A 12,464-nucleotide genomic window follows, 5' to 3' on the forward strand; every position below is an offset into this window, starting at 1 on the left:
CAAAACATGTCAGTGTACTTTTACATGACTTCTATTTTTATGGATCCCAGTTACAAGATAACATGACTTGGGGCACATTAAAGGGATAGTTCCGAATTTTTGAAGTGGGGTTGTATGATGTAGTTATCCGTAGTCAGTGTGTTACCTACGTTAGATTGCGGTCGAAACAGCCCCAGTTTGGAGGTACAGGCACGAAAACAAATCAATATATTGTTGTGCATGGAGGCTGCAGCAAGACGTACTTTGCAACATATTTCCAGTAAGAGGTCTGATGATATCTCACAACCACGTGTGAGATACCACCTCTGATTGATAAAGCATACAGTAGTGTTCAATATAATAGCAGTCCAATGTGACAAACCAGATTAATCCAGGTTTTTAGTATATTTTTATTGCTACATGGCAAACAAGGTACCAGTAGGTGCAGTAGATTCTCAGAAAACCAACAAGACCCAGCATTGGTGATATGCAGCTCTTAAGGCTGTGCAATAGGGCAATTAGTTGAAAGAGGTGTGTTAAAAAAAAATAGCAGTGTGGCATTAAATCAGTGAGGTCATCAATTTTGTGGAAAAAGCAGGTGTGAATCAGGTGGCCTCTATTTAAGGATGAAGCCAGCACTTGTTGAACATGCATTCCTCTTTGAAAGCCTGAGGAAAATGGGTCGTTCAAGACATTGTTCAGAAGAACAGCGTACTTTGATTAAAAAGTTGATTGGAGAGGGGAAAACTTATAAAGAGGTGCAAACAATTATAGGCTGTTCAGCTAAAATGATCTCCAATGCTTTAAAATGGAGAGCAAAACCAGAGAAACGTGGCAGAAAACGGAAGACAACCATCAAAATGGATGGAAGAATGAGCAGAGTGGCAAAGGCTCAGCCAGTGATCAGCTCCAGGATGATCAGAGACAGTCTGGAGTTATCTGGAAGTGCTGTGACAGTTAGAAGACGTCTGTGTGAAGATAATCTATTTACAAGAATCCCAAAGTCCCTCTGTTAAAAAAAAGGCATGTGCAGAAGAGGTTACAATTTGCCAAAGAACACATCAACTGGCTAAAGAGAAATGGAGGAACATTTTGTGGACTGATGAGAGTAAAATTGTTCTTTTTGGGTCCAAGGGCCGCAGAGAGTTTGTGAGGCGAGCCCCAAACTCTGAATTCAAGCCCCAGTACACAGTGAAGACAGTGAAGCATCATGATATGGGCATGTTTCTCTACTATGGTGTTGGGCCTATTTATCACATACCAGGGATCATGGATCAGTTTGCATATGTCAAAATACTTGAAGAGGTCATGTTGCCTTATGCTGAAGAGGACATGCTCTTGAAATGGGTGTTTCAACCAGACAATGACCCCAAACACACTAGTAAACCAGCAAAATCTTGGTTCCAAACCAACACCATTGATGTTATGGAGTGGACCTTAATCCAATTGAGAATGTGTGGGGTGACATCCAAAATGCTGTTTCTGAAGCAAAAACAAGAAATGTAAATGAATTGTGAAATGTTGTTAGAGAATCTTGGAGTGGAATAACAGCTGAAAGGTCCCACAAGTTTGCTGACTCCATGCCACACAGATGTGAAGCAGTTATAAAAAACTGTGGTCATACAACTAAATATTAGTTTAGTGATTCACAGGATTGCGAAATCCTAGAAACAAACCCCTTTCAACTAATTGCCCAATGTCACAGCCTTAAGAGCTGCATATCACGAATGCTGGGTCTTGTTGTTCTTCTGAGAATCTACTGCAGCTACTGGTACCTTGTTTGCCATGTAGCAATAAAAATATACTAAAAACCTGAATTAATCTGGTTAGTCAAATTGGACTGCTATTATATTGAACACAACTGTATATAACTATTATATATTAACTATTATACTATTATAATCATTTTTAAATATCAATAAGTAAGTAAGTAAAGTGCTTTTTACAGGAAAAAAAAACACAAAGTGCTTTACAAGGGTATAAAACAACATACAGGCAAACAGAAAAACACAATACATCAAGAAAACATAATTAAAGCCTGGACATCTAGTTGACCAGGTACATATAGTTAACTAAATGCCCGTCTAAACAGATTTGTCTGAAGTTGACATTTAAAAGAATCCACAAATACCGCATACCTTGAGGGTGCAGGCAGAGCGTTCCACAGTTTGGGAGCTATGGATTCAAAGGCTCGATCACCCCGAGTCTTAAGGCGGGTGGAGGGACAGACAGTAAACTAAAGTTGTTTGATGGGAGGGAGTGAGCAGAGGGACATGGGTGAAGTAGTTCAGTTAAATATGCCGGGGCCAGATCGTGCAGTGCTCTGTAGGTCAGAGTGAGAATCTTTAACTGGATCCTAATCTAGATCCTAATATAAGTATTCTATTATGTTTGTATGATCCTAACTTTAGGTTACTGATCTTTTTAAAAAAAGAGCAAAAAAACTTTATGGGTGACTGCAATACAGTCAGACAACTGATTCTTACTTGATAATAAGATCAAGAGAGAACCACATGATGGACGGAGAAATTAAGAAACACAGAAAGTGGAAATAATATATAAACTTGATATGCAATACAGTACAGTTCCAAATAATTAAATCATCACGCAACACATGTTGAGGGACAGAAGATGTGGGTAAAACACTTGGTAACACTTTACAATAACCATCATTTATAAATGGATAACAGATAGTTTATTAATGTTTAATCATCATTTATAAACCGTTTATAGGCCATTTAGAATGGTAAATAGATCATTTATTAATGTTTAACTAACTAAATAATTTATAAATGGTAAATAGATGGTATATTAATGTAAGTTTATAGTTACTTTACCATTAAGAAACAATTCAATTATAATTATTAGTTTATTAATAGTTTAATTTGCACCCATTATAACATCTTAACACCATATTAAGTATGTTAATGATTTAGAAAATATTCATAAGAAATTGGTTGAAAACATTTAAAGATTAAATATGTAGTAAATTGTTAATAATTGGTTTATAAACCATCTATAAACATAACTTAGTTGGTTATTGTAAAGTGTTACCAAACACTTTTATATAAGAAATGCAGCTTGAGTTCTTTACAACAAAGATGCATCGATCTGCTCTGCACCGAAACAAATCACCAGAATAAATGCTTTGTTATTTAGAGGTCGCTCATCAGGATCTGTGCCTGGCAGCTCCTCCTTCCCCTTTTGTTTGTTGTTGTTTTTCCCTGTTTGTCTGAGGCTCCACTCCTGTCTGTTCTGTGTGTGTGTGAGTGCATGGGCGTTGCTTTGTTTCACAGGCTGCACCAGTTGAACCTGATCCACGAATCAACCCTCACAGAATAAAACAGTCTTCTCTTCAAGCTTGTATGCTAATAATTTCTGTGTTTTTCTGCATTGCTTAAGATCCTCATGTCTAATGTTCCATTGCCTGTCGCTTGCTACCATGTGCTCCTCAGTCGTGTGAGTTTAATTGCAAGATCCATTCTTTCTACGTGCTGACACGGCATCGCCATTACCACATGGTGGACGCCAAACCCCGTTTCGCTCCCTGTTCCTGAGCACTCCTCTCCTCACCTGCCACAGTTTTATCCTGGGAAGACCCTCCACCCATTCCCCTGCACATTACCTCTGCCCATATCAATAAAAGACTGGTTGCGCTGGAACTTGTCATCTGAGGTTGTGCATTTGGGTCCAGACCTCTCGAAGTCATAACACTGTTTTCACTATTTGTAAATGTTTTTATGCACGCCATAATTTTGCTGCAGCAAGTATTGTGGGACATTTAAGCATCAACATGCAACTTAAAACTGCAAACTTGACAGAGGAAACAGAACTAAACGTAATGCTTAATGCTTCAGTTGCACAAAGCCTCTGACTTCTGTCTGAAACAGTGTGTTCACATTTCAGATAAGTTATTAATATTCTCCTTAAGGATGCATTATTTTGCCCACAAGCAACCGATCTGCTATAAATAAGGTGTAATTTTGTATGTTATTTATGCACTCTTTAAAGCCATCTTCATACAGCAAAATAATAATAATAATAAAAAGATAATATAACGATTTCATCACAATATTACATACCTGGATCTCTGTTAGGACCAGGAGTCTGTCTGCATGTTTGTAGGCTTCAACGATTAGAGGGGGAAAAAATATTGGCTAACTGTTTTAAATTAGACTTTGCCATCCATTTATAGACTCTGCTTTTTATATACCTGGAAGATGTTTAAACAACTTTCTTTTATTATCAGAATAATTAGGCAGAGCAAAAAAAACACTGCGGTTAATGAGCTGGCTGCACCACTCAGGTGGCCGAGCGGCATCCAGCGAGACACACACGCAGAGTGAGAATCCTTTAGTTGTAGTGTTGTGAATCAACTAAATAAGTTGCTCCAAAGCTCTGTCTCATACTTTCCTTTCACCTAGAGTTGTTCAGATTCAGATACCATATCGGCGAGTACAGGAGTCCAGGCACCGTTTTCCAGTTAGTTCCGTTAGCCCGGTTAGCTTCGTTAGCGCCATTAGCGCAGCTACAGTCAAACTGGAGCGGTCCGTTTATTAAACAAAAGGAGCAGTGCGACAAATTAACTGCGTACCTGTGAAGTGCGTACTTGTATCTCTGTTGTTAAAGTTTATCGTTACTTTAGAGCAGGGGTCTCAAACTCAAATTACCTGGGGGCCGTTGGAGGCAGTATCAAAATGACCAAAAAAAGACACAAAATTAATAAAAAGACACAAAATGACAGAAAAAAAACTAAATTACTTAAAAAAGACACAAAATGACCACAAAAAAGACACAAAATGACCGAAAAAAACACACTAAATTACTTAAAAAAGACATAAAATGACCAAAAAAAACACACTAAATTACTTAAAAAAGAAAAGAAATGACCAAAAAAGACACAGAATTACCAAAAAAGACACACAATTACTAAAAAAGACACAAAACTATTTTAAAAAGACACAAAATGACCAAAAAAAGACACAAAATTACTAAAAACGACACAAAATGACCAAAAAAGGCAGAATTACCAAAAAAGACACAAAATTATTTAAAAAAAACACAAAATTACAAAAAAAACACAAAATTACCCAAAAAAGTAATTAAAGGGACTTTCCACACTCAACACAGTAAAGTGCCATTCATATAATACTCACATTAAACTTTCATATCAAGGTAGGGGCCATAAAATATCGTCACGAGGGCCAAAATTGGCACACACACACACACACACACACACACACACAGTAGATCTATATATATAGGCTATTTATAACACACAGGTATGAGATGTGTGAAAGATAACTCTTAGCCTCTCTCCATAATGTTAGTCCATAATGATCTCTGTCTTGTTTTGTTTTTCTGCTGAAGATTGTTAAGCTAAAGTAACAGATAATATAAACCAGCTATCTGTATGTTGTATCAAATTACTTATGTAGGAAATGGTCTGCTACAATATATGTGTGTATGATTGTCAGTGCCAAGGGAAAGAGAGATAGATAGAGAAGGGAAAGGGAGAGCACGCAGGAAGAACCAGGTGAGAAAACAACAACAATAAATTGATATTTAGTGAATAGTGGCAAGCAAAACAGTAACAACTCATACTCCTATACTAATTTATTGGCATTACTGTAGGTGGCCTATATTTTGCATTTTGTTGTCCAAGTAGCTGTTACTTTGTTCAGGGACAATAAAGTAAAGTCAAACATTGCTATCTGACAGCAAGGTTAAGCAGTGACAATATTTAGAATATAGCATTGACTCTAACCGATATTGATTATTTGTGGTTGGACTGTTTCGATGGTAAAAATAGGCTGCTGCCCTCTCCACAGCAGTCCATTGCTTAGCTCTCATGTTGGTTCTCCTGCCTGCATCTTTATAATGGGTCTTTTTCTTAAAGTTTTAAATTCCTTTCCACCTTCATCTTTCAGCCTGCAGATTTGTTCCACAAAAGCCAAGTAGCAGCATCACAAAACCCCAGAAGGCCTGATTTTCTCCAATCTGACGAGTCTCACTGACGTCTCAATCTCCTGCTAGCTATTAAGGTTTTTCATGATTTTTAGGACAGAAAACTGAACACTTTTTTTTTTAAAGCACTCTTAATCCATTGCTAATTCATTCAGCAGCTGTAAGGAGAGTTAGAAGGAAACTAAATAAATACCTCTGAGATTAAACCTTTAAATAAAGATGGTGAATAATTGGCAAGTAAGTGGGTGCTTTGTTTTTTATTTCAGCTCATTAACCGCAGTGTTTTTTTTGCTCTGCCTAATTATTCTGATAATAAAAGAAAGTTGTTTAAACATCTTCCAGGTATATAAAAGCAGAGTCTATAAATGGATGGCAAAGTCTAATTTAAAACAGTTAGCCAATGTTTTTTCCCCCTCTAATCGTTGAAACCTACAAACATGCAGACAGACTCCTGGTCCTAACAGAGATCCAGGTTTGTCATATTGTGATTTTTTTGTTTTAATTATTATTTGTGCTGTATGAAGATCAAGGTTCATTGTGTTCAACACCAGATTGATAAGATATGATAAGATAAGATGTTATTTATCCCACAGTGGGGAAATTTAGTCGTCAGTCATAGAAGACAGAATAAGAATATAAAAAATAAGAAATATACATACATTTTATACATATTATATACATACATTTCTGCTAATTGGCATTTATTATTAATATATATATTTTGTTTTTGTTTGTTTTCCTGAAAGTACTTTTCATTTTTACAGATATTGTACATTGGAAAAGATATTTTGGCATGTTAAATAAGATTATATTTATCCTATTTAACAGATGTAAAATAGGAAATATGTCAGATGTAAACAGAGATAATGATGCTGTATTATGTGATGTTGCGTGCCCTCTAGTCCGTTCAGGGCATGTAGCCACAGTGCAGCAGTGAGAGTATCCAGTCATCATATCTGTGTGTGTGTGTGTGTGTGTGTGTGTGTGTGTGTGTGTGTTGGTCTTCTCTTCACTTGTTGCCAGATCATTTTGTCACCCAGTGTGGTAGATCCTTGAACCTTTTTAGTGTGTCTGATATCTCCTGGTGTTTGTTACCTTGTGTGCTAATAATTTCTGTGTTTTTCTACCATATGCTCCTCCTGTCTTTTGAGTTAAGACGGCAAGATACATTCTTTCCATGTGCTGAAGCGGCGACACCATTACCACATGGACGCCAAACAACCTGCCACCTGCCACAGTTGGATCCTGGGAAGATACTCCACCCATTGCCCCTGCACATTATCTCTGCCCATATCCATAAAAGACTGTCCTCTACTACCTCTTGTAGTTCATAACAGGTACCACAGCAATATCGAATCAGGAACTGAATGGGACATAGGGTGACGTTCTGTCTTTTTAAAAAATAACTGCTCCTCTCACATGCTCTGGTTCCATTATATTTAATAGAGATGGGATTTAACCGGATCTTGTGGAGCCATTCCTTTCAAAGAGCCATTCAATAGACTGTTAAAAACAAATTTTACCTGGAAATAATCACTGGGAGGATTGATAGGGTAAGAGTTGGATCAGAATCATTCAAACTTAGACATCCCCCATTAAATGAATTTCTAAATGAAGGAGAAGACTTGTCTGAGTGCAGCAGGCCTTTATTTAGGTCACTGGTAAAGTTATGCAGCACTGGAGTTACTTTAGAGCAGGGGTCTCAAACTCAAATTACCTGGGGGCCGTTGGAGGCAGTATCAAAATGACCAAAAAATGACACAAAATTAATAAAAAGACACAAAATGACAGAAAAAAAAACTAAATTACTTAAAAAAGACACAAAATGACCACAAAAAAGACACAAAATGACTGAAAAACACACACTAAATTACTTAAAAAAGACATAAAATGACCGAAAAAAACACACTAAATTACTTAAAAAAGAAACGAAATGACCAAAAAAGACACAGAATTACCAAAAAAGACACACAATTACTAAAAAAGACACAAAATTATTTTAAAAAGACACAAAATGACCAAAAAAAGACACAAAATTACTAAAAACGACACAAAATGACCAAAAAAGGCAGAATTACCAAAAAAAGACACAAAATTATATAAAAAAAACACAAAATTACAAAAAAAACACAAAATTACCCAAAAAAGTAATTAAAGGGACCTTCCACACTCAACACAGTAAAGTGCCATTCATATAATACTCACATTAAACTTTCATATCAAGGTAGGGGCCATAAAATATCGTCACGAGGGCCACAATTGGCACACACACACACACACACACACACACACACACACACACACACACACACACAGTAGATCTATATATATAGGCTATTTATAACACACAGGTATGAGATGTGTGAAAGATAACTCCTAGCCTCTCTCTCTCTCTCTCTCTCTCTCTCTCTCTCTCTCTCTCTCTCTGGCCTGCCAGTGACCAATGGACATACGACAGTTCTTTAAAAGGGACAGTCCATAATGATCTCTGTCTTGTTTTGTTTTTCTGCTGAAGATTGTTAAGCTAAAGTAACAGATAATATAAACCAGCTATCTGTATGTTGTATCAAATTACTTATGTAGGAAATAGTCTGCTACAATATATGTGTGTATGATTGTCAGTGCCAAGGGAAAGAGAGATAGATAGAGAAGGGAAAGGGAGAGCACGCAGGAAGAACCAGGTGAGAAAACAACAACAATAAATTGATATTTAGTGAATAGTGGCGAGCAAAAACAGTAACAACTCATACTCCTATACTAATTTATTGGCATTACTGTAGGTGGCCTATATTTTGCATTTTGTTGTCCAAGTAGCTGTTACTTTGTTCAGGGACAATAAAGTAAAGTCAAACATTGCTATCTGACAGCAAGGTTAAGCAGTGACAATATTTAGAATATAGCATTGACTCTAACCGATATTGATTATTTGTGGTTGGACTGTTTCGGTGGTAAAAATAGGCTGCTGCCCTCTCCACAGCAGTCCATTGCTTAGCTCTCATGTTGGTTCTCCTGCCTGCATCTTTATAATGGGTCTTTTTCTTAAAGTTTTAAATTCCTTTCCACCTTCATCTTTCAGCCTGCAGATTTGTTCCACAAAAGCCAAGTAGCAGCATCACAAAACCCCAGAAGGCCTGATTTTCTCCAATCTGACGAGTCTCACTGACGTCTCAATCTCCTGCTAGCTATTAAGGCTTTTCATGATTTTTAGGACAGAAAACTGAACACTTTTTTAAAGCACTCTTAATCCATTGCTAATTCATTCAGCAGCTGTAAGGAGAGTTAGAAGGAAACTAAATAAATACCTCTGAGATTAAACCTTTAAATAAAGATGGTGAATAATTGGCAAGTAAGTGGGTGCTTTGTTTTTTATTTCAGCTCATTAACCGCAGTGTTTTTTTTGCTCTGCCTAATTATTCTGATAATAAAAGAAAGTTGTTTAAACATCTTCCAGGTATATAAAAGCAGAGTCTATAAATGGATGGCAAAGTCTAATTTAAAACAGTTAGCCAATGTTTTTTCCCCCTCTAATCGTTGAAACCTACAAACATGCAGACAGACTCCTGGTCCTAACAGAGATCCAGGTATGTCATATTGTGATTTTTTTTTTTTTTAATTATTATTTGTGCTGTATGAAGATCAAGGTTCATTGTGTTCAACACCAGATTGATAAGATATGATAAGATAAGATGTTATTTATCCCACAGTGGGGAAATTTAGTCGTCAGTCATAGAAGACAGAATAAGAATATAAAAAATAAGAAATATACATACATTTTATACACATTATATACATACATTTCTGCTAATTGGCATTTATTATTAATATATATTTTGTGTTTGTTTGTTTTCCTGAAAGTACTTTTCATTTTTACAGATATTGCACATTGGAAAAAATATATTTTAGCATGTTAAATAGGTTATATTTAACCTATCTACCATGCTAAAATTTATATTTTTATTTTTTTGTTGCATGTAGTAGTATGAACATAAATGAATAAATATATTTAAACATATAAGTGGTATATCACATATATAATATAGAAAAAATACAGAAGGCCTAATATAGGCCTAATGTGGTCAGATGTGAACAGAGATAATGATGCTGTATTATGTGATTTTGCGTGCCCTCTAGTCCGTTCAGGGCATGTAGCCATAGCAGTGAGAGTATCCAGTCATCATATCTGTGTGTGTGTGTGTGTGTGTGTGTGTGTGTGTGTGTGTGTGTGTTAGTCTTCTCCTTGTTGCCAGATCATTTTCTCACCCAGTGTGGTAGATCCTTGTACCTTTTTAGTGTGTTTGATATCTCCTGGTGTTTGTTACCTTGTGTGTGTTTTTCTACCATGTGCTCCTCCTGTCTTTTGAGTTAAGACGGCAAGATCCATTCTTTCCACGTGCTGAAGCGGCGACACCATTACCACATGGACGCCAAACAACCTGCCACCTGCCACAGTTGGATCCTGGGAAGATACCCCACCCATTGCCCCTGCACATTACCTCTGCCCATATCCATAAGAGACTGTCCTCTACTACCTCTCGTAGTTCATAACAGGTACCGCAGCAATATCGAATCAGGAACTGAATGGGACATAGGGTGACGTTCTGTCTTTTTAAAAAATAACTGCTCCTCTCACATGCTCTGGTTCCATTATATTTAATAGAGATGGGATTTAACCAGATCTTGTGGAGCCATTCCTTTCAAAGAGCCATTCAATAGACTTTTAAAAACGAATTTTACCGGGAAATAATCACTGGGAGGATTGATAGGGTAAGAGTTGGATCAGAATCATTCAAACTTAGACATCCCCCATTAAATGAATTTCTAAATGAAGGAGAAGACTTGTCTCAGTGCAGCAGGCCTTTATTTAGGTCACTGGTAAAGTTATGCAGCACTGGACTGACATTGTTCTTGCAGGATCCCAGTAGAATGAGTCCCGATTCTTGTAATAATTCACATGTCATCTTCTTTTGGGCCTGTCCCGCCCCGTACAGAAACTGAGTTCTACTGGCCAGTTACCAATAACATGGACAGGCCAACAGCTGTTCACAAGGTTTGTTATACACAATGTGTGTGTTTGTTGTTCTTACAGGCGTGTATCTATCAGTTTCAAAGCCTAAACATGCTTGTAGTCACATCTTGCTTCTGAAGGAACATAAACTGTGCTCTAACACGTCTGTGGGAAAGAGGAAAGCTAGAGTGGAGCAAATTATCTGAACTATCGGCCTTCTTAAAATTATCCAAATATAACATTGTCTTAGACTGCTGTGGTACTGATTACTGAGGAACTCATGTGAAGGCAGTGTGAACTAACTACTCAGATGATGTCATGCGATATTACAGTGCGTCTCTGTGGTTTGCAGAAACGTACAATGTCAACATTTTTGGCTAGTGACTGGGCAGACAGACATATATATATATATATATATATAGTACAGGCCAAAAGTTTGGACACACCTTCTCATTCAATGTTTTTCCTTTATTTTCATGACTGTTGACATTGTAAATTCATCAAAACTATTAATGAACACATGTGGAATTATGTACTTAACAAAAAAGTGTGAAATAACTGAAAACATGTCTTATATTCTAGTAAGCAAAGGGTGGTTACTTTGAGGAATCTAAAATACAAGACATGTTTTCAGTTATTTCACACTTTTTTTGTTAAGTACATAATTCCAAATGTGTTTATTCATAGTTTTGATGCCTTCAGTGAGAATCTACAATGTAAATAGTCATGAAAATAAAGAAAAACGCATTGAATGAGATGGGTGTGTCAAACTTTTGGCCTGTACTGTATATATATATAATACCATAATATTACCAATAAATATTATTTAAAATATCAAGATTGATAAATAGCACCACAGGTAAATGGAAAATATGTCTTTCTGATTTTGGGGTGAACTCTCCTTTTAAGTTAAAGATTGTAATATATCGTTCACCACTGTACATTGCCCATATGTTACGTGCCGAGCAAAGCCAGAGGCGGGTTATGTGTGTGTGTGTGTGTGTGTGTTTCTGCCTCTCCTCCCCCTCCTCTCTGTTTCCTTCCCAGGTGCTAACTACCTGATTGAGATCCACCTGAAGCTGAGTTCCACCTGTGCAGCTGGCCAATCAGAGGTGGTGTGTTCCAGTCTAAAAGGATCCATTGTCAGGATCCCGTCTCTCTGTCTGTGAGATCTGTGTTTTGTGTGCTGGACAACTTAAATAAGTTTAGTTAGTGTATTTCTGTGGTGGTGAGATTGGGGTGACAGGTTAGTTTGGGTACCCCACACTGTGAATCACGTAGGTCATTTCTGTTGTTAGACACACTAGGATTATTGGTTGGTGCCACCTGTGTATTTATTTCTAAAAACTGTTTGTAGAGAAGTCATTTAGGTCTTTGTTTTGTTGTATAATAGGAGTTAGTCAGGCCTTGTTCTGTTTACTTCATTTATTATTTGGCACCACCTCCTCGTCCCATTCCCCCACCCCTTTGTGAACCTTTGTTGCACATTTTCATTGAAGCACTGTTAGAAATA

The sequence above is a fragment of the Centropristis striata genome, chromosome 16 (assembly GCF_030273125.1).
Source record: "Centropristis striata isolate RG_2023a ecotype Rhode Island chromosome 16, C.striata_1.0, whole genome shotgun sequence".
NCBI classification, from domain to species: domain Eukaryota; kingdom Metazoa; phylum Chordata; class Actinopteri; order Perciformes; family Serranidae; genus Centropristis; species Centropristis striata.